At 41.0% G+C, this 24,774-nt stretch overlaps 1 protein-coding gene across 1 annotated transcript in view; it reads right to left on the bottom strand.

Moving 5' to 3' along the window:
* scfd2 (sec1 family domain containing 2) overlaps positions 1 to 24,774 on the bottom strand; it is a 149,103-nt gene that overhangs the window by 18,565 nt on the left and 105,764 nt on the right. The gene's annotated exons all lie outside the window — the stretch shown is intronic.

Below are 24,774 nucleotides of genomic sequence, written 5' to 3'. Positions count from 1 at the left end.
AATGCACTGAAAAGTGCTGCTGAAAATAAAAGTGAGCCCGGAGCTCTGCTGAATTTCCGCCTGCCTCCCGAGTCTTCGTACGCACCCTTACACAGCGAGCTCGACAGTTTTCCTGCAATTCTCTTTTCTTTCTTTAGTTATTTAAATGCAGCACATGGAAAGCAAGACATCTCTAAATAGCTGCTTTGGTCAAATTGCTTTATTTTTTGTCGCATTTATACACAGACCCTGTGAGACACACACTAGGAGTAAGGTGGGAAGGAAGTCCGGTTGTGTGACATCAGGCAATTGCCTGTGAACGGTACATTAGACTGAATGTTCACCAGAGACAGGGGAAAAAGCACACAACCTCTTTTGAGAAGAAGAAAAAGGGAATGTCTCCTGGTTTAATCAAAATCTAATGTGCTCTCTAATGTGCTCCTACTAAACTCACAGCCTCAGGAAACAAGAGCTGAGAGAGAAAGTGAGGAAAAAGATAGAAAGATAGACAAGAAGAGAAAAAGAGAGCTGAACCAAGTTGAGGAACAGGCACACAGACTTTGGCTATAGTGGCAAAGAAAGGCAGAAACTCCAGCATGTCTGGTCTTTGGTCATGAGGTTGGCACCGGGTTCAGAGCCGCCACTGTGGAACGCAGGGCCTGGAGGGTAACCAGGTAACCGGTCATGTTGGAGACGGATCCAAACAAACAGAGGCACCTGAGAAGCAGGACACGGTGCTGTGATTTGAATAGGTGCACACCTGTTTACTGGCTGTAATCTCCATCAGCATGAGACCGAGCCATGTGAAACTCTTACACAACCACCACATGACCATGGAGCAAAGGTGCATGAACTGAAACTGACTTTCCTCTAGACCAGGGCTTCTCAAGTTTTTCCCAAACTAAAGCACCCGCTCCTTAAGTATTTTCCAGCGTATGGTGAAATGTTATTTATAGATGATCATGAAATTAGGATCTCTACAGTGGGGTCCAAAAGTCTGAGACCACTCTGAAATTCTTAAAAAATATATAACTGGAAATAAAAGAGAATGTTTAAAACAAATAATTAAAACAAAGAAAAGGAAATGTTAAAAATGTTCAATCTTACAGATTTAATTCTGCATGGTTTGTTGCTCGCTGTTTAAATTGAAGCAAATTTGTGACATTTGTAACTCCTTTGTAAAAAAGTCAGATATTGCTTGAGATTTATCCCTTATACTGAAGAACTTGTTCAGACGACAATCCTGTGGTTTTGTTCTAGATTTTGGAGCGTGGCTGTGGGGATTTGTGTTCAGATACAAGATTACATTAGCGAGATCAGGAAGTGGTAGCTCAGCGCTCAAGACGTTGGACTTCTGATCGGAAGGTTGTGAGTTCACATCCCAGCACTGCTCTTGAGTGGGCCTACCACTGTTGGGCCCTTGAGCAAGGCCCTTAACCCTCAACAGCTCAGTTGTATAAATGAGATAATTGTAAGTTGCTCTGGATAATGGTGTCTGCCAAATGCTGTAAAGGTGTTCAGTGGGGTTGAGGTCAGGACTCAAGGGAAATCTTAATACGACAGCACACAAAGACATTCTATACAATTGTGTGCTTACATCCTTGTTTGGGAAAGGCTCACACATGGCTGCAATGGTCAGATGTCTACAAACTTGCGATAGACGATGGGATATCTCTATAATATTGGGATAATCATTTAAGTTCCAGAATATTCGCCTGGTACTGCCCAAGTAAATTCCATTCCTCAGCTCTGAGACAAAGCATTGTTTTCCCCCCCGAGTGAAATGACGTAATGAACATGAGACTGATAGCACCTTTTATAAATTGGATTCGGCACCGAACACAAAATACCTTGTAATTAGCATGAATCATGGCAATGAGGCATTTTTCCTGGAAGATCAAACGAATCCTAGCATTGGATCAGAGATCCTGTACCATGTATATCTCCGTGGAAAAAAGCTGTGCAGTTGATAGCGGTCTAGGAAAACTCGTCTTGCCTAGTCTTGTCTGATTAATATTACTGAAGAATGATGTAATCTTGTTTATGAAATATAATCATAATAAAAACAGATCTTGGTGTCCTTGATATTGGGCCCTAGTGTAACAGGATACCAACCAGCAGGCTTGCAGGGAATACACCTTAATACCATAATCTTAAATACTAAATAACAAAAGATGCTAAAAATGAGAAAACTTCGCTGACTTAATGAAAGCTTTTGGTATGTGCTTGTAGAAGGTGTGGTAAATGAAAAAATACTGTTATGTCGTTCCCGATGTTTTATGAGGTGGCTAGGTGTTTTAATTTTAATATCTGTCTCAGTTCCAAGCTACATTTTCCGTGTCAAAACAATACAAAAACATTACAGCGCGTGAAACCCAGATGTTATCACCTATGCTCCTTACAGCATGAAATTTTGATCCTAAGACCAGTTTCATAAGTTGATGGAATGGATTTTTTAAATTGATTACAAGCTAAATTAATGCCAAAAATGACATTCCAGTAATAAGTCAAATTTAGTGGACATGTGCTACAATCTAAGACTTCTTACTTCACTTTTACCATAAGCGATGACCCCTTAAGTACAACCCCAATTCCAAAAAAAGTTGGGACGCTGTGTAAATAAAAACAGAATGCAACGATTTGCAAATCTCATAAACGCATATGTTATTCCCAACAGAACATAGAAAACATATCAAATGTTTAAACTGACGAAATGTACCATTTTAAGGAAAAAATAAGGCAATTTTGAATTTGATGGCCGCAACACGTCTCAAAAGAGTTGGGACGGGGCAACAAAAGGCTGGAAAAGTAAGTGTTAGTAAAAAGAAACAGATGGAGGTTAACTGGCAACAGGTCAGTAACATGACTGGGGATAAAAAGAGTATTTTATAGAGGCAGAGTTTTTCAAAGTCTACAACTTATTTTGGAATTGGGATTGTAGTTGAAGCCAGGCCGTCTGTACTAATCAAATTTTTTTCCTTTACTCATGACAGAATTACACATCAATACAGGATTTTATTTTGTATTATAAATGTACTTTAAAATGTTTAAAAACTGAGGCAACAGAACACTAACCACACACTCGCTGACATATTACATAATAACTGCTCTATTATGATATCAGTCAGACTTTGTAGTGCTTTGGGACAATGTCCATTGTTAAAAGCGCTATACAGTATAAATAAAATAAAATTAATTAAAATGAATGTTAAATCTGATGCATACGTATTCATGCATACGGGGTTTTAGAGGTTAAGTTGAGCTTAAATTAACCAACTCCATCACAGGTCAACACTATGTTAATGGTACACACCTGCATTTTAACAGAGGTTGCTTAACACCCCTTGCTTGTCATGACAGCAGAGGAGTGAGGAGTGGCATTCCCAAACCCCTCCAGTTCATGTTTTTGTCTGTGTGCCTCACAGCTGCAGTGCATTTGCACTGCTTTGTGCAGCTCCTCTTACTGATGAACGAAAACAGGACATCTCTCTACACCTTTTCCCCTGCAGGTTGACCGTTTCACCCCCTACTGTGCTCTCGTGTGTGTATGTGTGTGTGTCCATGTGCTTCTCTTTGCAGTTATATAAACAACTCCACATCTCCCCCATTTGGGGAAACTGCTACATGTGTATGAGTGAGTTCATGCGTTCATGAGTGGGAAAAGCTCTGATCTTCATTCGGCGTAAATATTTGTGAGAAATATCTGCAGGTGCCAGACCTTTGGTTAATTCAGAAGATCTTCCGTGTAAAAAAAGGTTATGCGCGTAGGAAGAGCAGGATGATCGCGATGTTTCGGGAAGCCCGCTATTTACTGCTACTTAAATCCTCACACCCCTGCAATTACTACAACAGATCAGGAGAGAGAGAGAGAGAGAGAGAGAGAGAGAGTGATGAAAGACAGAGAAGGAATGACAGAAAGAGATGGGGTGGGGAGGGGGGTGGGGTCAAGGAATGAGAGAAAGGGATTATCTGCTATTTGTTAGTCCAAATATAGCCAACTTCAGATTTAGCTTCTGGATGTCTGTTTTGATCTGCGGTGGAATGCTCTCCCCTGCTTTGTCTCTTCCTTTCTCTCGCTCCGTCACACTTTAGCCAAAAATAGGGGTGTAAAGGGCTGGATAGTAGAGCTAAGGACATGACGATGCACAGCATCCCTGTCGTTTCATTCCTGGTCAGTAGATTTCTGTTACTCTTTGAAATAGTTACGTCTCTGAGGGTGTTAAGTTGCTCAGTTGCGGCCATCGTTAATAAAGCATCTCTAAGCACGGTTACCTAGAAATATGTTTCTCATTATTATATATAAATCTTGTCATCATGGTTGTATTCCAATATCCCTATATAGCATCGATGCATCATTGTTTCAAACTTATGCACAGTTACACAAGACAATGCTATGTCGTACAGTATATGACCAAAAGTTTGTGGACAGCTAAACATCACACTCGTATGTGCTTGTTGAACATCAAATTCCAGATGTAGTCCCTCTTTACTGTTACAATAACCTCCACTCTTCTGGGAAGGCTTTCCACTAGATTTTGGAGCGTGGCTGTGGGGATTTGTGTTCATTCAGATACAAGAGCATTAATGAGATCATATAGTGATGTGTGAGGGGGTCTCGGGTGTAGTCGGTGTTCCAGTTTATCCTAAAGGTGTTCAGTGGGGTTGAGGTCAGGACTCTGTGCAGTACACTCGAGTTCTTCTACACTAATCTTAACACAACATGTCTTCATGGAGCTGGCTTTGTTCCAGTGAAGGGAAATTGTAAAGCTACAGTATACGAAGACATTCTATATAGTTGTGTGCTTCCAACTTTGTGGCAACAGGTTGGGGAAGAACCACATACGGGTGTGATGGTCAGGTGTCCACATACTTTTGGCCATATAATGTCGTGCCGTATGTCGCGTCACACTGATGTTACATGACTCTAAATCACAGGCAGCAGTGTTAGACGGTTGGTTCACGTTGTTTCCAAATAAAACAGACACCAGTCACCTTCTGCAAGCACGAGTGCAAGGACAAGTAACATCCCATAATGCTAATAGAATTACATACACATAAAAATTCAGGAAGTGTGCTTGATTCAAACTTAAATACCACTGACACTTTACCATCTCTGGCCATGTGAGAGAAACATGGCTAGACTATTTATAGAAAAAGAGGTTTGCCAAGCATCTAAAGGAGTAGTTAGTGTGTGTGTGTGTGTGTGTGTGTGTGTGTGTGTGTGTGTGTGTGTGTGGCGTGAGACTGCCATTTGACTGGCTGCCAAAACTCACATTAGCAATGTGGTATGCATATGCGTGAGTTATAAGTTGCGGTATAGACTGAAACGATGATCACAGCACCAAATCTGGAGTCGGAGCCAAGTTGCTGTCTGAGACTGACAAGATGTTTGCATGGTATGCCCCACACACACACACACACACACACACACACACACACACACACACACAACCACAAAACTACCAGCTTCTCCTCTCACGCAACCCTTTTGTTTTGAGAGTCATATGCATAAGCATAAAATGGAGCTGACTCCTAGGTACCACTGTGTGTGTGTGTGTGTGTGTGTGTGTGTGTGTGTGTGTGTGTGTGTGTGTGTGTGTGTGTGTGCGTGTGTAAATGCTCTTATGCTCAGCTGAGCCACTCCTGTCATCAAACATCAACAATAAACACACGAGAGAAAAAGAGAGCGAGAGAGAGAAGGAAAGAAAGAAAGCGGGGAAAGTGAAACTCTGTGTGTATGTGTGTGTGTGTTTGTGTGTGTGTGTGTTTGTGTATACAAAAGTACAAATGGGCCAAAGACATTTCATGGTAACAAAGCGTAGACACAGTCGGTCTGTAAGAGCAATCAAAGGATGAGTGCATGTGCATGTGTGTGTGTGTGAGGGAAATGAACATTGCGCCATTAGTGGATAAGGGTGGATGAGGTGTAGCAGGAAGTACTAACACATTCCTAATGAGAGTTGATGAGCAAAGGAGAGGTGAGTGCTAAGACTTGCATTACGGGCTTGCGTAAGCCGTGACGTGTGTGTGTGTGTGTGTGTGTGTGTGTGTGCACGCAGGTGGTTGGGGGTGTAGCAGTCCATGAAACGTTCCATTATGATTTCAATCAAATAATTCAATTGTGTAGTATTTCTTGCAATAACAAAACGTTCCGTTTTATGTTGTTTAAAATAAATTAAAAAAAGCAGAAAAAAAAACCCAGTCCAAGGTAAAAAATAAATAAATATAATAATTCTACAGAATCTCTGGACTGCGAAGATATACGAATTTTGTAACAGAAGATAAGACAGAACATTACTGAACCTGAAGGAAATTCTTGCGCTGGCTTCCTCAAGACCACACGAAAACAACGGTAAAATGGACACAGAAACATTTATCAGTCATAAAATAAAAATAGAAATATTCTTTAAAAAAGTGTACATGTGCCAAAAAAAAAAGGAAAAAGAAAGACCAACAACAAACTTAAGAACTTAAGAAATGAAAAGCTATGATTATGTAAGGGGCACCAAAACTTTTTAGGAAAATCACCCTAAACGCACATTATGAATTTTTCCGTGATTCCAAGCCTTGACCACCGTACATTATAAAAAAATAAATAAAAACAAACAAACAAATAAATAAATATATACACGTGTATATATATATATATATATATATATATATATATATATATATATATATATATATATATATATATATATATATATATATTAGAGATGCACCGATGTAAAGGCCATTTTTCCCCGCTATGGGCTATCGGGAGATAGTTTAGAAACATCTGATGATCATGGCCGATGATATCCTGTCAATCAAAAGAGGGCGGGAAAACACATGGAATCCGTGCTGTGTGTAAAGATGATGTCTCTTGTGTGGAATGACGACAAAACTGCAGTGTGTAATCTCTGTAATCCCTGCACTGATCAAATCTGACACCGGACGCTGCAGCAGTGAAGCGGGAGTTTCAGCGTCGAGTCTTATTTTATTTTTTGCCGAGCTGCTCGCGCTGAATTAAAGGGCCAGTACACCACTGAAAGATTTAAATGAAGATGAGTTGACAAAAAGTATATACTGCACAGAAAAATATATTTGTAGAGTAGTGTATTTCATATCCAGTTAATGTTAATATATAAAGTGGATATTATATATCACCAGTTTGATGTTCAGTGATGAAGTAGAAATGCTTTTGTTTGTGGTGAGTGAATGTGAGACTGACAGGAGGATTTTTACAATTCAGTCAATGTTAATATGAATTAATAACATTCAATAAGTTCATAATCTTACTTTAATCTTCAGAATTGAGTTCATGTGTTAATGTTAACGTGAGTAATGTGTTTTGTGTTTATGAGACCAGTTACTGTGAAACAACTTGTTCAAATGGAGAGAGTAAAGTTTTTATTTGCATTTCTTTCAGAATTATGAAATTAATTATTATTCATTTATAAGAAGGTATAAAAGGCAGAACTATCGGTATCGGTTATCTGTGTCGGCCGATATCGCTCTGAATAATCGTAAAAGCGGTGTAGACTAGATGGCAGGTCAGAGCCGAAATATCCCTGTCCGTCAGGTTTCTGAGTCAAACTGGAAAACACACAGTTTGTGATTTTACACACAGAATTGATCAAAAACACTGATTTTAAAACTTTTCACAGCCGTCGTGATTTCTCTCATGAGCTGTGTCTCGAACTCAAAAGACTGGTGCGCAAAACAGAGCTTTCAGTAACTTTCAAGGCTACATGAGCGGTTTCGAAAATGCAAACACTAACCATGATAGGACAACCGGTCCGTTTTAGCACTCAAAACTGACCCAGACTAGCACGTAAGTGGAGTGCGTGATTTGAGACGCAAGGCGAGTCTGTTTAGAGGAAGGAGACGGACGTTATTATGGATGAACTACACCAGTGCACTGTGTCAGGATAGTGAAAAAGACTCAAACGGCACGTACACTATTCTGCACGTCTTTGATATTTCAGATATATTTGTGAATTTCTCTCGTGACCCCATTCGTACATCAAATGACCCCACGTGGGGTCGTGAACCCCTGTGTTAGGGTTATGAGTTAGTAAGTCTGGGTTTCTTTATAAACTTTATCCGTATGAATTCTGAAACAAAGATCACTTGATCCCCAGAATCCTGTGTTTTGAGTGAATGCTAGGTTAACAGAAACGGTCAAGTTTGGCAACGTGGCAAGATTCCAGTTTGAGCTCCGGAAATCTAATCACCGGGACGGAAAAAAACAACAACATATGACCAAAAGCAAGAATGTCTGATCGCAGCTCAGGCTTTCATCTAAAAGGCAGAAATATTCCTTAACATACCTAATTACACCCAGCAAATTCTCAGACATTCTGGCTTACGGTAGGAGAGAGAGAGAGAGAGAGAGAGAGAGAGAGAGAGAGTGTGTGTGTGTGTTGAAGATATGTACCCAGTATTGCAGTGACATAAGTAAAACAAGACTAATTTGCAAATATTGTCTGAGGCTTAAAGGCAACCAATACCAAACCCAGTCCTTCCCATTTCCTTATTTTGTTGCCTCCTCAACAATCCTGGAATATCGAACTGACCACACAGCCCAAATTCAGGATTTCTACAAGGCTTTCAGGCATGAGGAAAAACTACAGTAGGACTGGTGTTCCTGTCCGTCACCCTCACCTTTATGGATGGTAAACTCCATGCAGGTTGAAGCATATTAACCAACTGGCTCATCTTTTTACTAATAAGCAGAATCGCCCAAGTTCAGTACAACCTCAGCAAGCTGATTCCCAGCCAGCGATTTCATTCTGTGGTAATCCTCAACACTATATAAAAACTACCAATTCCCATAACATTCCCAAAAATACCTGCCCAACTGCCAGGGACATTCCACGGTCCTGGAAACATTCTGACATTATTCAGCCCGGTCTGTCAAAACACAGAGCAGTCTTCAACACCTGCAAATATTTCCCCGACCTGCTGGCGCACACGCTGCATTCCTGGAGTTGCAAACAATATTCCAACCTTCACACGCCACCACCGTGCCCTGTCCTCGATTACATCCATGCACCATTTTACCATGTTTAATCACTTCACGGTGACAGACTCTTAGTGACAGGACCAGTAAAGTGCTAGGTCCAGACCTGGACACTGTAGAAATCAAACCTACGGGACTTCGCCCTATCGCTCGGAGTTCGCAAGTTCGAATCCTGATGATGTCACACCCACCTGTGGTCGGGGGGATCCAAGACAGAAAACAAACATCAGCAATGCTCTCTGGGTGAGAGGGATGGTATTCTCTCTCTTTTGTCAATCACAGCAATACTAGCCAATCTTGGGCGTCTATGAGCTCATGTGTGCGGAAGAGGGCGGAGAGCGCTTTCCCTCCTAGTGTGTTACGCCGCCTTGTGTTGCAGCACGAGCAGCGGTTCGGAAAGATGCGGCTGGCTGGCTTCACGTGTCTCAGACGAAGCCCGGGAATTTTGGTATTTGTTAATACTGATACCAAAATGTGTAACCAACTTGGTATTAATCAATCAGTGACATCATGGAACATGATATTTAGCTCTGTTTATTTATCTCTGTTTATTTAGCTTAGTGCAGTGGTGGCTCAGTGGTTAAAGTCTGTGGGTTACTGATCAGAAGGTCAGGAGTTCAAGCCCCAGCACTGCCAAGCTACCACTGTTGGGCCCTTGGGCAAGGCTGTTAACCCTCAATTGTATAAATGAAATCAATGTAAGTCTCTCTGGATGAGGGTGTCTGCCAAATGCTAAAAATGTAAAGGTTTATGTTTCCCGGTTTATATGGTGGCTATGAAATGCACACTCGTGCATTCAGGATACGAAGCTCGTTCTTTAAATTGCTAGCTAGTTGATTTGAAATGAAGCGCATTAGCTAGCTAGATTCGCTATTCTGGAACGAGTAGCGTTGAAGTTTTCGTCGTGTCAGAAGCCCTTATGGTCAATAACCGATAGAGGCCGATTGTTATTAGCATAAATACTATTACGCTATTAGTATATTATACTATTTTATTAGTATAAATACTGTTATTGTCAAGAGCTGTTACAGTATTTTCACCTGGCGTGAATTTCACCTCAACTCCTGAGCAATGTGTAAGACCCTGGAAGTCACTCCACTGAAGTGCTCGTGTGTGATGGTTTCTCTGCATGCTCCGGACACTATAAACATTACACGGCACCTCGCACTAGTCCTTGACGGCCACTCTCGCCGTCACTGCTCTGCATGCTCACGTCGGCAGCCGTCCCGCTCTTTATTGAAGGTCATGAAGATGTTTAATCGGGTACCTTGTATTGTAGGACGTTACTGGAGTTCCCCCTTGTGACGTTTTTGCAATACACAGCAATAAAGCAACCTGCTTTGATTTGACTTGCATCATTAATCAGGACGTACGTCCAGATTGCCATCATTTCATGCTGTGCAGCTAGTGATCATCACTGGTATTGGTGTTGGAGCATTTTTCATGATTACGAGTATGAGTAAACGAGCACAATATCAAAACGATAGAGACGGTCTCATAACCCCAACCCCCATTCAGCCTGCCTGGAAATATATTGTGGACTAAATCCAAACTATGTATGAATTATGCGATAAATTATTTGCTTGAAATGGATGGATAGCGATTGGATTCCCTCTCTTTTTTTGTGCATTTGTATGCACTACATTGTTAATGTTGCCTTGATGAGGGCATCTGAATGAGTAAAAATGTGTGTCTGTGTGCGATTAATATTATTATTTTTTGTATACCTTGGTGGAGACCAAAAGTCCCCACAAGGATAGGAAGGACAGGAAGTAATCAAGAATTAACAGGAAGAAATGGCTTGGCAAATGGAGATCAAAAGACTCAGGATCATGTGAACGTAATCGGAAGCAAGAGTGTGATTCTTTTTTTTTTCTCCCCACAAATCCGACATCTAAGGACCTAATCAGATTGTAAAGCATAAAATGAAATGAGCCTTGGAGTTTGAACAGTTGAACAGACTTAAAAGAAAAGAATGTACTTAATTCAGCATAAATAAAAGGATGTGGAGCAAAGAAAGAAAGAAAGAGAGAGAGAGAGAGAGAGCACGAGAGAGAGGGAGAAAGAGAGGGAGAGAGAGAGAGAGAGAAAGAGAGGGAGAGAGAGGGGGAGAAAGAGAGTTTGACAGGCCTGTGATAGAGATAGAGAGAGAGAGGGAGAGACAGAGAGAGAGAATTGAATCAGAAGGTGATCAACTCAATCACAGCCAGTACAAACCAATACAACTAGTGCCGTTATACTCACGCTCGCATGTGCGTATATTATGTACACCTGGACGATTTAAAAGCGACATTCACTAGATGGCGTGTCAGGGCCGCACCATCCCTTTCCATCTGGGGTCCGTGTCAAACTGTAAAATGTTTCACGATTTCATGCGTGATGTTAAACAAACCGACGATCTCTGTCTCTCTTTAAAACTTTCCACCAACGTCATGATTGTTGTCATGAGCTGTAACTCAAATAAATAAAACAAATCCAGAAGACTGGTACACAAAACAGACCTATCAGTAGGTTTGAAGCTACAAAAGAGGTTATTAAAATTCAAACATTAACTGCAAAAGCCATACCACCCTGCAGCTCTCGCCTGGTTTCCCACTGATGCTAAGCAGCGTTGAGCCTGGACAGCACCTGCATGGGAGAACTCCTGGTGAAAATTTAGGTTGCTGCTGGAAGTGGTATTAGTGAGGCCAGCAGGGGGCGCTCACCCTGTGGTCTGTGTGGGTCCTAATGCCCCAGTATAGTGACGGGGACACTATACTGTAAACCAGCCCCGTCTTTCAGATGAGACGTAAAACCGAGGTCCTGACTCTCTAAGGGATTTTCTCTTGCGACACTGTTTGTAAATCAAGCGACCCTACACGGAATCGCGACCCCTAGTCACACACTTTCCGTAACCGCTTTACCCTGGTCAGAGTTGTAAAAGCGCTATCTAAGTACAATAACCCGAGCTCAGGATCGAACCTGGGACGGAAACTGAATCACATCTCTGAATGCATTTTCCTGACCATATTCTTTACTTGTCTTTCTCAGTTCGAGATGCTGTCCCATTTCTTTCGCACTTCTTAGTCTGTTCTAGTCAAACAGCTGAGGCTCATTTTTATAAACTGCGTTTGAGTGTAGAAGCGTGCGCTCACTGCGCGGTGGCGTGGAGGCTAGCGAGAGCACTGGGGAAGTGCAGACTGGAGAGAACAGCAGTGATTTTAATCCGAGCTAATCAAACAGCCTTGATGCTTGATTGCTGCGACTCACGCTAGCCAACTGCTTGCGTGCACCGTCGTAATGTCTTCCAGGCTTTACTCCGATCTGCAGCATGCAACTTTTAGGAATTTAAGGATTTGGAGAGCTCAGTGGTAAAGATGTGTCACTGTGCAGAGTTAGTTGTGCTGTGAATACCTACAAGCCCTCACCCATACGGACTCACCTGAAGATCACAAGCGCATTTATTTTTATAGACTCGAGGAGTTTTCACGTATTTGAGACTTGATGAGTTTTCCTTTTCTTCTGCTGGTATTGACTGCTGTCTCCAGTTACTTAACAGGCTGCTTGCATTCAGTCCTATTACGCGTTTCCCTTTTGACATAGTGCGGCTCTCGTGTTTCTGGCGGTGTGGTTTTCAGTACAGCGGGACAAGTGTCCATGTTTCTCTAGGGACACATCACGGTGAGTGTCCACCATACGGTATTTAAGGAAGAACATTTTCAGAAAGAAAGAAGAAAAAGAAGCATTTCTGCATTCATTTATTTTCCATACTGCTTGTCCTACACAGGGTCGGTGAGAGCCTGGAGCCTAGCCCATGTAATTCGGGTTAAAGGCAATCCATCGTAGGGCAGTTGCGCACACACACAGACACACTCACACACACACACATAATTTGGAAATGCCAGTCAGCCTACAACGCAGCCTACAATGACTGGGGGAGGAACCCAGAGTACCCAGAGGAAACCCCTGAAGCACGGGGAGAACATGCAAACTCCACGCATACAGGGCGGAGGTGGGAATCGAACCCCCAAGCCTGGAGGTGAGAAAGGCAAACGTACAAACCACTAAGGCCCTGTTTACACCAGTTTGTTTTTCGTTTTAAAACGCGTAACTGTTGCTACGGTTACGCCTGTTGTCTACACTACTCCGGCGGTTTCAACCCTCGAAAACAGAGACTTTTGGAAACGCCAAAGCCCCCGTTTTAGTTTGAAAACTCTGGGCTCGCGTTTCAGTGTGAACAGACCAAAACGAAGGCGTGGCTTCATCCACATTCGCTCCCTGATTGGCTCTTCTGGATCATTGCGTATCCTTCCCTGATTCATCAAGCCCCTACCATATGACCGTTACGCTACCTTGATCGTATACACAACAACACAGAGACTGAACCACAAGGTTTGCTGGCTTTGTTGTCATTCTTAGCAGCCACTGCGCAGTTCTGTATTTTATAACCTTGCAGCTGCTACATGCGCAAGAGGCGAGCTATGATTAGAGAAATCGCCAACAAATCTCATTTCAAGCGGCGTAAACCCTACATGGACCACCGGTTGAGGCTAGCAAGCAACCTCCTGTTTACACTTGTATGCGCATGCCCAGTGTGCATGAATGGTCATGTGACGCGTTTTCGGTCGTGTAGTGTGGACGAAGATCGTTTCTGAAACACGGCGGAAACGCCAGTGTGGACGAGGATCGTTTTCATTTTAAAACAAAACGCGCTGGTGTAAACAGGGCCTAAACCACCTTGCCCCCCTTCCAGGCACCACTTTATTACATAGTAATACAGTTTCTTCTTCTATCCAACTGTTCACATTAACTACACTGTCTGTTGTCCTATTGACTTGCCACTAGGGACGTCATAAACCACTGATATATTGATTACTGATCAGAACATTATTTTCTCAATCTGTCTTTGAGACATCGTTGGGTTAAAAGTAGATTTAAATGGGTAAATGCGTTTGCTAGCTGTTTCACATTGTAATCTGTTAGACTGTTGATATTCCCTGGTGTAACAGCTTTGCGTGACCACAAGGGGGAGATATAACAGATCGTAATACGACTCAATCTAGTGTGTCTTCTTGATACGACACTGTCCGTGTGGTTTAGCATACACGTAGGTCTACGCTATGGATTTAAGGACGCGCCGCAGAAGCCGGCATTTATATTTGAAAACAGATAATAAATTCCCCGATTATTGATACGTGAAACACGCAAGTCTTAGCTAGTGTTACAATAAATCCTTCACTCAGCCAAACAGACATATAAACAAGTTAGCTCGCTAACATTTCATTACCTAACTAGGAAATTTGGTAAACATAAAAATCTCACCCCAGAATTGAGTTACGCATGATTAATCAGGAGTTAAAAACAAAAATACAGATGTTTTATTTATTTAATTCCTTACACGAAAGCATTTTCAATTCATCAGCGTGAAACCAAAATGGGGAACTGACGCCATATCAGCGAGGCTTCATTAGAACACATTTATCTTTTCATTACTGAATGTGCATTTCTTCTTTAGTCTCGAGCTTTTTGATGGCATCATGGCTGACTCTTTCCACCATTTTATAGCAGTGACCGCAATTCCTGACTCATTTAGGAGTTGCCGTGTAAGTTTGAGTTTTGTGCCGTCCCTCCTCACGTACATACATCTGCCCCAAGCCTTTATCCTTCATTTTACTACTCTGTGTTAGCTGATGTTTCCAAGTACAGCAGAAATGTTTAGACATGCCTACACGCAAAAAACCACAACTAATTCAACCCGTGTGTGTATGTGCGTGTGCGTGTGTGTGTGTGTGCTTTTAGAGGGGATTGTAAATAACATCTAACGGAGCCTCAGTGATCTTCACAAACAGAGAAGCACACAGTGCCACTAATCTGTAAACGCTCCTGCAAGTCACGAGACCTTTCCATGAATCCAGGAGTAACGCCGACAATGTGAATATGACGCAAGCAACAACGCAGATTTCACACACAACCTTCCACCAACATCATTATTCATTATTAATGCAGCTAACAAATTTAATTTGTTTAATATGTTTTCTTCATGAGGAACAGCCAAAGCCCAAATTGTTGGATATTCCTATCCTTGTGGGCATGCACTCTTTCATATCCACCCAAATATGCACATTCTTTATAAAAAATAAAATAATAATAAAAAACTACCCATGAATTATTGATTAATACTGCAATAATTATGCTGATAGGAGCTGGGTAATATGATATAATATCGATATATATGTAAATGGTTATTATTTTGCTTAAAATTTCCCAGAAGACAAAATAACAACAATTTACACCGATCATCCTGTTAAAAAGTTTACACCCCCTGGCTCTTAATGTATCGTGTGGCCTTCTTGAGCATGTTTGAATGTTTGCACCTTTTGTAATAGTCGTGTACGAGTCCCTCAGTCGTCCTCAGAGTGAAGAGATGGATCTCAGCATCATATAGACACTGCTGGAAAGGGCTCAAATATGCAGAAGATGCTGGAAAAGCAGAGAATGTGCAGGACCTGGAGGATTTTTCTGAAGAACAGTGGGCAGTTTAACTGCTCAGGACAAACAAGGGACTCATGAACAACTCTCACAAAACATAAACACATCATGTCCTCGATCATCCAGGTAACAACACACAGTGTTAAGAATCGAGCGTGTGTAAACTTCTGAACTGGTTCATTTGTGTAAATTCAGTTATTATCTTGTCTAGTGGACTATATGTAAACATCTGTTATGTGAAATGGATTATTCAGGGCAGGATTAAATAAACAACAACATGGGATTTTTATGATCAATCTTATTTGTGTTAAAAGTATTAATATTTATCAGATTCTGAAAGGCGTATGTAAACTTCTGACCGTATCTGTACACTTTGTTACTTTATTATTATCCACTTTATTTCAAACAACTCCTGATCAAGAGCTTCAGGAACAGATACACGAAAGAGCTTCAGTTAATGATCAAATCAAACATCAGAATGGAGAAAAAGTGGGATCTCTGTGACTTGAACCGTGGCTTGGTTGTTGGTGCCTGATCTCCAGGGATTTTCACACCCAACAGACCCCACAGTTTTCACAGAATGGTGCGAAAAACGAAAAAACATTCAGATGAAAACGGTCAGATTGGTTCGAGCTGACAGGAAGGATACAGTAACTCAAATAATTACTCTTTACAACCGTGATGAGCAGAAAAGCATCTCAGAACGCACGACACATCAAACCTTGAGGTGGATGAGCTACAACAGCAGAAGACCACATCAGGTTCCTCTTCAATCAGCCAAGAACATGAATCTGAAGCCATCATGGGCACAGACTCACCCAAACTGGACAGTTGACTATTAGGGGGAAAAAATGTATAAAATCATCAGTCTTCAACTGTCCAGCATCGATCCCGCTACCTCTCACATGCTAAATGGGCGCTCTACCATTTGAGCATCAGGAATGCTGCCTTTTAGAGCCTCACGTGGAAGCAGAGTGAGTAGATGACCTTCAAGTCTGTTAAAACTACCCAAGCTCTGTTTCTTGGCTTCCTGGCCAGTTTGTCACTCTTCTATTGAATTTCTTAGGAAGCATTTACTGTCTGAATGTTCGGTTATTCCAATGTCTGTGCCATCACAGGACACCAAAACTCCTACTCTTCTCACTGTGGTTCTTGCCAGGACAAGTCTCGGAATGTTTACTTATTCTTATGTGATTTAAAATATCTTCCACCGTATTAATCGAGCACAACATTCTTCTTCTTCTTATATATTTTTAGAGTTTGCTAAATTCCACAAAACACACAGAGATGCTGCCATTGTGTTCTCTTGTGCAAATGCGGCTGGTTGTTTTCTAGGGAAACTGCCACGGATATAGCTATGCTGTGCTGTGCTTTATATTTATATCAGCACTTATACGGTCTGGGGAAATAAAACAAAAATTGCCAGACGGGACAGAATTCATCCATTTTCATTATCAACTTGAAAGCATGAATTTCACACTGCTGTGTTCCACGGAGCAGGAGCACAGCAGTTGGCCATGGTGCTTTCGTTGTTACTGGGGAACCCTGCTATAAAGAGTGTGAATGAATGATAAACAGGAAAGAATAAAGTCCAGATGTGAGGAATTCAGCGAATCTCTGATGAACTGTGAGTCTGCCGCCCCCTACAGGAAATATTTAGAACCTCTCAGAAATTCATGAAGAAATCCAACCTACACGCTCTACAGATCAAATAATTGTGAGAACTCATACAACGCTGTCGGTATGAACTGGATCGCAGTGCATGCTCATTTCTATGACAATTGCTTGTTAACTGTTTAGAAAAACTTCACACTGAAGTATATATAGTATCGGTAACTGGGTCAGACAGCGCAGGATGATCAACAAACCCTTGCAAATGATGCAGGGGGAAAAAAACCACAACTAAAAGAACCAAAAGAAATGAAATTGAGTTTAAAAGAAACTGAAGAGCAGCACTGCCCCCTGGCAGCAGCATCAGGTACTGCAGGGTTGGGATACTTTGTTTGTTTATTTATTTATTTATTGAAGATGTTGATTTATAAGGACTGCTAATTACTGTTAAAAAGCCTAGATGTTTGTGTGAGAGCTGTTCATTCCTATTCAACTTAGCAGCTATTAATTGCTCCAGAACTGATTCGATTTTCTTAGTTCTTATAGAATACCTGCCTGCCAGACAAAATGACACTACAGGCAGGATTTGTGCGGATAGAAGAATGTCATCAGACAGAGGCTGAGCCATGAACTATACTAACCATGTCATTAGTCTAAGCGTACCGGGGAATGTTTTGTACGGCTTCACAGGGACTGGTGAAAAAAAGTGTGTGTGTATGTGAGTGTGTGAGAGACGGCTCTTACAACCACAGCTGGAATTATCATCACAATGAGATAAAAATGCGTTGCTCAATCACAACAGCTATGTCTCTTCCTCCCGCTCTCTCTCCACACACACACACACACACACACACACACACACACAGACAATATGATGATGCAGACCTCTCTTTCATCCCAATAATACAGTCCTGTGATGACAAATGAGGTGAAATTCCTGTCTGTGCACAGTATTTTGATAGCTTGACTTTGCAGAAAAGGGCCTCTGTTCTCTGTTTGTTTTTGTAGAGAATGCCACTGTGTTACGGCCAGGGTCAAAACATGTGCACACACACACACACACACACACACACACACACACACACACATCACTGATGGACAAATCTTAATCGGAATGTTGTTATAAAGGATAAATGTGTTACTAAACTATTATTACATAGTTATTACACACTCCAAAAATACCAAGAGAAGACATTTACATTGTGCACTAGACACTACAAGATGACTACGGCTGAAAAGACGCATCTTATGGTTTTTAAAAATGAGAAATACATCCAGACCTTATTCTTCCTTAATTTCCTTTGATTACATTCACAACAGCTGTATTCTATAAATAGATTACACACACACACACACACACACACACACACACACACACGTGTATATATACACACATGCATACATACATACTTTTTGTAAACAAAAAGAGAAATGCGCAGAAATCCGACTGGAAAATCGATCGAAAATGTTATTTAGGAAGCAAACTTAGCTAAAACATTCCCGCGCTATATATCTCCAGGGCTGCCACGAACTATTATTTTAATGATGATTTCGTCGATTATTCGATCAGTTCTATTAAAAGGCAGATTTTTTTTTTGTATTTTTTCAACAAAAAAACAAACAAACAAAAAAAAAACGTTATTTCACATTCTGCCCGACGTTGTCCTTCAAACACAAATTGAAGACTATGAAAAAGGTATTAATGGACATATGTGGGCTGTGCTATACATCGTGCAAAGGATTTTAAAAATATATGATCATTATATTTTGAAAAAAAAAACCCCCAAACACACACCTCATGGTCCACAAGTTTTAAAGCAGAAGTTAAATCACTATATTAAAATGCTAAAGAAGAAAAACAAAAGTGTTAAGTGGTTAGAGGTTGAATGTTCTGCAGTAACACACACATTCACTCATCTGAACACAGTAACATGTTCCTTTATTCTGTAAATGTACAACACTTCTTATATTTACGACATGTTATAACCCCACTACAGTTACTGCGCTCATAAACACATCATGACTTTTGTTTCGAAATATTGCTAAATACAGCATCAAACAACATATTTGATCAAAATGAATATTCTACTCAGAGTTATTGTGCTTCCTTTCTGTTATTATGGATTAGCACTAACAGAGACAGTGCTATTTGGCTAAAGTAATACTTCAGTGGCGTAACCCTAGAAGATGCTTACGGCTCGGCCTCCTGTCTCATAGACATCAGAGAGAGATTACGGCTGTTTTCACACTGGGTTTGTTTGAGCCCTCCAAATTCTCTCGGCGCGGTTCATGATCAACACCGCACATTAGCTTAAACTTTAACACTGACCTAGAAATACTGCAACGTGCTGAATATTGAATAGCCAAGATTTCCTCCCCCCCCCCAAAAAAAATTCTAAAACTTTGTATATTTCCAGCTTTAAATAAATAAATAATTACATAAAAATCCCAGATTTTCAATGCAATCTCAGACTTTTGGACCCCTCTGTACTCACCGAGTCTCCCCCTAACTGCCTGTAACCACAGCCATGTTCCGATTCGATAGTACGTGGTAAAAATGGATGTGAAAGAGAGAAAGCCTCAGTGAACATTTACAATCTGATATTTATTTTTCTGATAATAAATGAATAAATAAATAAATAAAATCTCTCAATCACCTGTAGAGGGCACTGTGGCTCTATGAACATAAACATGTTCTGTGCGATATTCTGTGACACACAGTTCTGTGCAATATTCTATCTTCCCGCCACAATGACCCCACACACACACACACACACACACACACACACACACACTAAAGTTAGGCTGTTCCCCTCAGGGAGATTATCATCATTCCAACATCCAACATCATCCAACTTCGCTCTCATATGCAGGGGCTTTGCAGCTCAGATGTGCCCGAGTCTCTAGACACATGCTGAGGAAGCTGAGTCCCTCTGGTCCTCCTTCTCCATTTCCTCTCTCTAACTCCTTGCCTAAAACCTTGCTTGGTTCCTCAGTCTCCTAAACACGCTCCTTGTGCAACTCAAAAAACACAGAACTCAAACACAGCCAATTCTCACAGCTTGCACAATGCACAAATTTTAAAGCAAACAAGAGAGAGACAGAGAAAGAAAAAGAGAGAGAAAGAGAGCAAGAGCTTGAGAAAAAAGAGAGCGCGCGAGAGAGAAATAGAGAGAGAGAAAGAGAGAGAGACAGAGAAAGAGAGAAAGAGAGAGAGAGACAGAGAGAGAGAGAGAGAAAGATGCCAGAAAGCCATCTGTGGTGTTGGGAAACTGAAGCTACACCCTTAGGCAATGCTTTAAAATGCATAACAAAATATTTTAGGGTCATTGTTTAATTAAATGTTAATAATAATCGCTAGTCCTGGATCAGACCGGACAGGATACATCTCGAAATGACTAAACAGGAAAGTAACAAACATGCTTATTGTGTGTGAACCTTTGTTCTGTCTAACTGGACTGTTTCTCATAAACTAAAAAAGCCCTCGTAACTGACAATACATCGAAGGGGTGGTGGTCCAACCCACTGCCAAAGTACAGAACCTCAGGATTCAGAGCTTCTTTGTCCCCCTGACGCTCAATAATAATATGATACTACGGCAAAAATGAAATTAAACTGATTGATTGTTCCTTTTACAAACTGTCCACTGCTCAACTTTTTATTTTGAAAAATAATTTTCACTGTACAGAACAGTGATTTCTGTTTCCTTATTTAATTTCCCCAATTATCTAGTTATAAACACCTATATATATATATATATACACACACACACACACACACACACACACACACACACACACACACACACACACATACACACACCACCATACATCAGCCATAAAATTAAACCACTGTCAGGTGAAGTGAATAACAGATTATCTCGATACAGTGGCACCAGTAAAGGGGCGGGATATATTAGGCAGGAAGTGAACAGTCATTTCTTGAAGTTGATGTGTTGGAAGCAGGAAAAATGGGCAAGAGTAAGGATCTGAGTGACTTTGACAAGGGACAAATTGTGATGGCTGGACATCTGGGTCAGAACATAGAAAAACAGCAGGTGGTATGCAGTGGTTAGTACCTACCAAAAGTGGTCCAAGGAAGAACAACCGGTGACGGGGTCAGGGGCTCCCAAGGCTCGCTGATGAGGGTGGGGAGTGAAGGCTAATCCGTCTGGTCCGATCCCACAGAAGAGCTACTGTAGCACAAATTTCTGAAAAAGTTAATGCTGGCTCTGATAGAAAGGGGCACCTACTTAAACATTGTTGTAGACCGAGTACACCCCTTCATGACAACGGTATTCCCTAATATCAGTGTCCTCTTTCAGCAGAATAATTTTCCCTGACTCACTGCAAAAATTGTTCAGGAACGGTTTTAGGAACATGACAAAGAGTTCAAGGTGTTGACTCGGCCTCCAAATTCCCCAGATCTCAATCTGATCGAGCGTCTGTGGGATGTGCTGGACAACCAAGTCCAATCCATTGAGGCCCCACCTCATAACTTAAAGGACTTAAAGGATCTGCTGCTAACGTCTTGGTGCCAGATACCACAGCACACCTTCAGAGGTCTTGTGGAGTCCATGCTCAACAGGTTAGAGCTGTTTTGGCAGTACAAGGGGTACATAAACAAGGGGGTGTATAAGGGGTATATATACACAAGGCTACACGATATTAGGCAGGTGGTTTTAATGTTATAGCTGATCGGTGTGTATAAATATCATGTTGCATATATACAGTATGTAACATATGCAACATGAGCGATAAGTTTATATTCATGCGTTCCTTCTAACGTTATCGGTTCTACAGTAACAGCTCATTCACAAAGATATGGAGTCTATGGTGACACTGTTAGCTGAAGAAGGAAGTAACAGCTAGATAGCCAGCCAGACTTATAAACAACATATTTCAGAAATGAATGCAAATAATTAAACAGAACTTTATCCTTACAGTTTATTTACAATATTTTACAAATTACACCATTACTGTAGCTTTAAGGTGATTCTGACTGGCACAGAAATGTTTAAGTTTGACATGTCAGACATGTCCATTACTGATTTACTGATTGGAAGCTGGTTACAAGGTTCCGCCCCTTTAAGAAATCCACCAATCATCACAAGGAAAAGGGACAAGTGAAGAGCTCACTGTCCAATAACTTTTTTTTTTTGGTGGGTGCAAAACTCACCTGCCCACAATCCCATTCACTCCCAGTGAAGCCTGTGTGTCTGGGTGGGACTCAAAATGACACGTTAAAAGCCTGATATCCAATCATCATTAAACTTCTGTCTCATTAAAACAACCAGTACACAAACAAGGAAAGGAAAATATGACCACAACTCACTCCTTGAGAATCCAAAAGGATTCGCCTCAGCCATGCTTTTATCACGCTATACTGCGTGTGTGGTTTTGCATCGCTAGATTGTCCACTATAATAATAATAATAATAATAATAATAATAATAGTAATAAATGTGTGTGTTTATTAAAGTGCACCTATTATGGTTTTTCGAATATTACCTTTCATGTAGTGTGTTATAGAGCTGTTTGTGAATGTAAAACGTCTGCAAAGTTTCAAAAATCAAAGCGCAGGACAAACGGAGTTATTGACTCCTAAAAGAAGGAATCGACTCTGAACAGCTGAAACGAGTCATTAGTGATTCCAGACTTACTTCCTGTACTAACCTACATAAGTTTGTAACAAAAAGCCCCGCCTCTGGTTTTCATTGGCTGCTCGGTGACGGACAGAGCTGTAACTCGTTATGGTAGTGGGTGTTTCCTTTTTGAAACATGCTGACAGCGGTAGACCAATCGCAACAGACTGGGCCGTCTGACCAATCAGAGCAGAGTATGCTCTCTGAAAGGAGGAGTTTAGAATGAATCTTTTAGAACGGATCATTTAACAAGTCATTATACATTAAGTGCTCACATGTGGGCATTCATAGAAAAGAGTAAAACTACCTTTGTGTAGATGACAGAAAATCTCTACATCCATGGTGCAGACAGCAAAAAAAGAAATAAAATGTTTTCCAACTAGACATAACAGTATTTCATATAGGTAATGGAACAATGTTATGCATGAGTTGAATAATCTATATGTCTGGCTGTCAAGAGAAATGAATTGTAGTGCAATGAAAAGACTTCGAAATGAGTAACAACCTCAGCTGTTTTCTTCTCATAGTCAGGGGGGATGCAGCCAGCTATCAAGCCCGCATGTGTGATGAGAGCAGAAGACTTCACCAGTAAGAAATAGACAGAATACAGATGTTTCCAGTTAGAGGCTGCAGAATTTATGTAATATATATTTTTTTATCAACCATATCAATAGCAGACATGAAGGTAGCCAAGACAAGTCCGCTTCTATTAGCCCATAACTCCTGTTCACAAAGGTTGAGCCTGGTCTGGTTAGGAAGCCTGTGTATGTGTTAACTGTAAAGTATGACTGTTGGAAGATTCCAGAAATTGATTTAATGACTAGAAGCTTCTCATTGGCCAATTGTCATAATTAGGAGTTAATTGGAAGTGCAGCTGTGGCTATATTTAAGGTATCTCTAGAACCAGTGACTTTTTATGCCCTTGATACCATGGGAAAATCCAACAAACTTAGCCAAGACCTCAGAAAAAAAACAAACAACAACCACCACTGTCTGGTTCTTCATTAGGAGCAATTTTCAAACGACTGAAGGTACCACGAGCATCTGTACAAACAACTGTACTCAAATCTAAAAATATTGGGACCACACAGAGAGGAATGTTCAGGAATGAGGCACAAATGAACTCCATGGGATAAATAAATGTCGGTCTGTAAGGTACAACTGAACCCCGAGACGACAACAAAGGAACTGGTGATGGAGTTGGAGGAATCAGATACCAAAGTATGCACATCCACCATTTAGAAAGTCCTACATCACCAAGGCCTGAAAGCTGTCATGCAAGGAAGAAGCTCTTACTCAAAGACTGGATAAAAAAAGCCTGACTGAAGTTTGCAGGTGATGACCAGCATTTTGGAGGCGTGTCCTCTGGTCAGATGTTTGGCCTTAATGATCAGCACTATGTATGGAGGAAAAAGTGAAGCTTTAATTCTGAAGAACACCACTCCAACTTGGGAGAAGCATGGGGGTGGCTGTATCATGTTGTGGGGGTGCAAAAAAAACAAAAAAAACAAACAGATGACATCATGAGGAAGGAACACTTCAAGACATCAGCCAGAAAGTTAAAACTGTAGCCGAGTCTTCCAGTAGGACAGTGATCCTAAGTGTACCTCCAAAGTTGTAAGAGCAAGGAGACCACAAACCTGACTGAGTTACACCAGTTCTGTCAGGAGGAATGAGCAAAGTATTGTGAGAAGCTTGTGGAAGACTGCTCCAAGTGTTTCATTCAAGTTCAAGCAATTAAAACGCACCACCACCAAGTTCTAACAAAGTGTCAACTTTTGCCCTACTGAAAATCTGATATAGTAAATAAAAACTGAAATAAACATGTCTCTTAGCTATTATTTTGAAATGCACTCTAATGGAAATAAAGTAGATACCCTAACCGAGTTGACACAGGAAATGTACGGTAACACGAAACGTGTGGAGCTGTGAATGAATTGAGTTTGAATTGTCTTTATCCTCAACTGTACATGTCTGAGCAAATGCCAAGAAAGCCTAGCAAAGAATCGACCAACTCGCACAAAACCCCGTAGGTATGCAATTCTAGCAAGTGAGAATAATTTCAC

Source organism: Ictalurus furcatus, chromosome 25, assembly GCF_023375685.1.
Source record: "Ictalurus furcatus strain D&B chromosome 25, Billie_1.0, whole genome shotgun sequence".
Classification (NCBI taxonomy): Eukaryota; Metazoa; Chordata; class Actinopteri; order Siluriformes; family Ictaluridae; genus Ictalurus; species Ictalurus furcatus.
The sequence above is the reverse complement of the archived record's forward strand: the minus strand, read 5'-3'. Positions and strand labels throughout refer to the sequence as shown.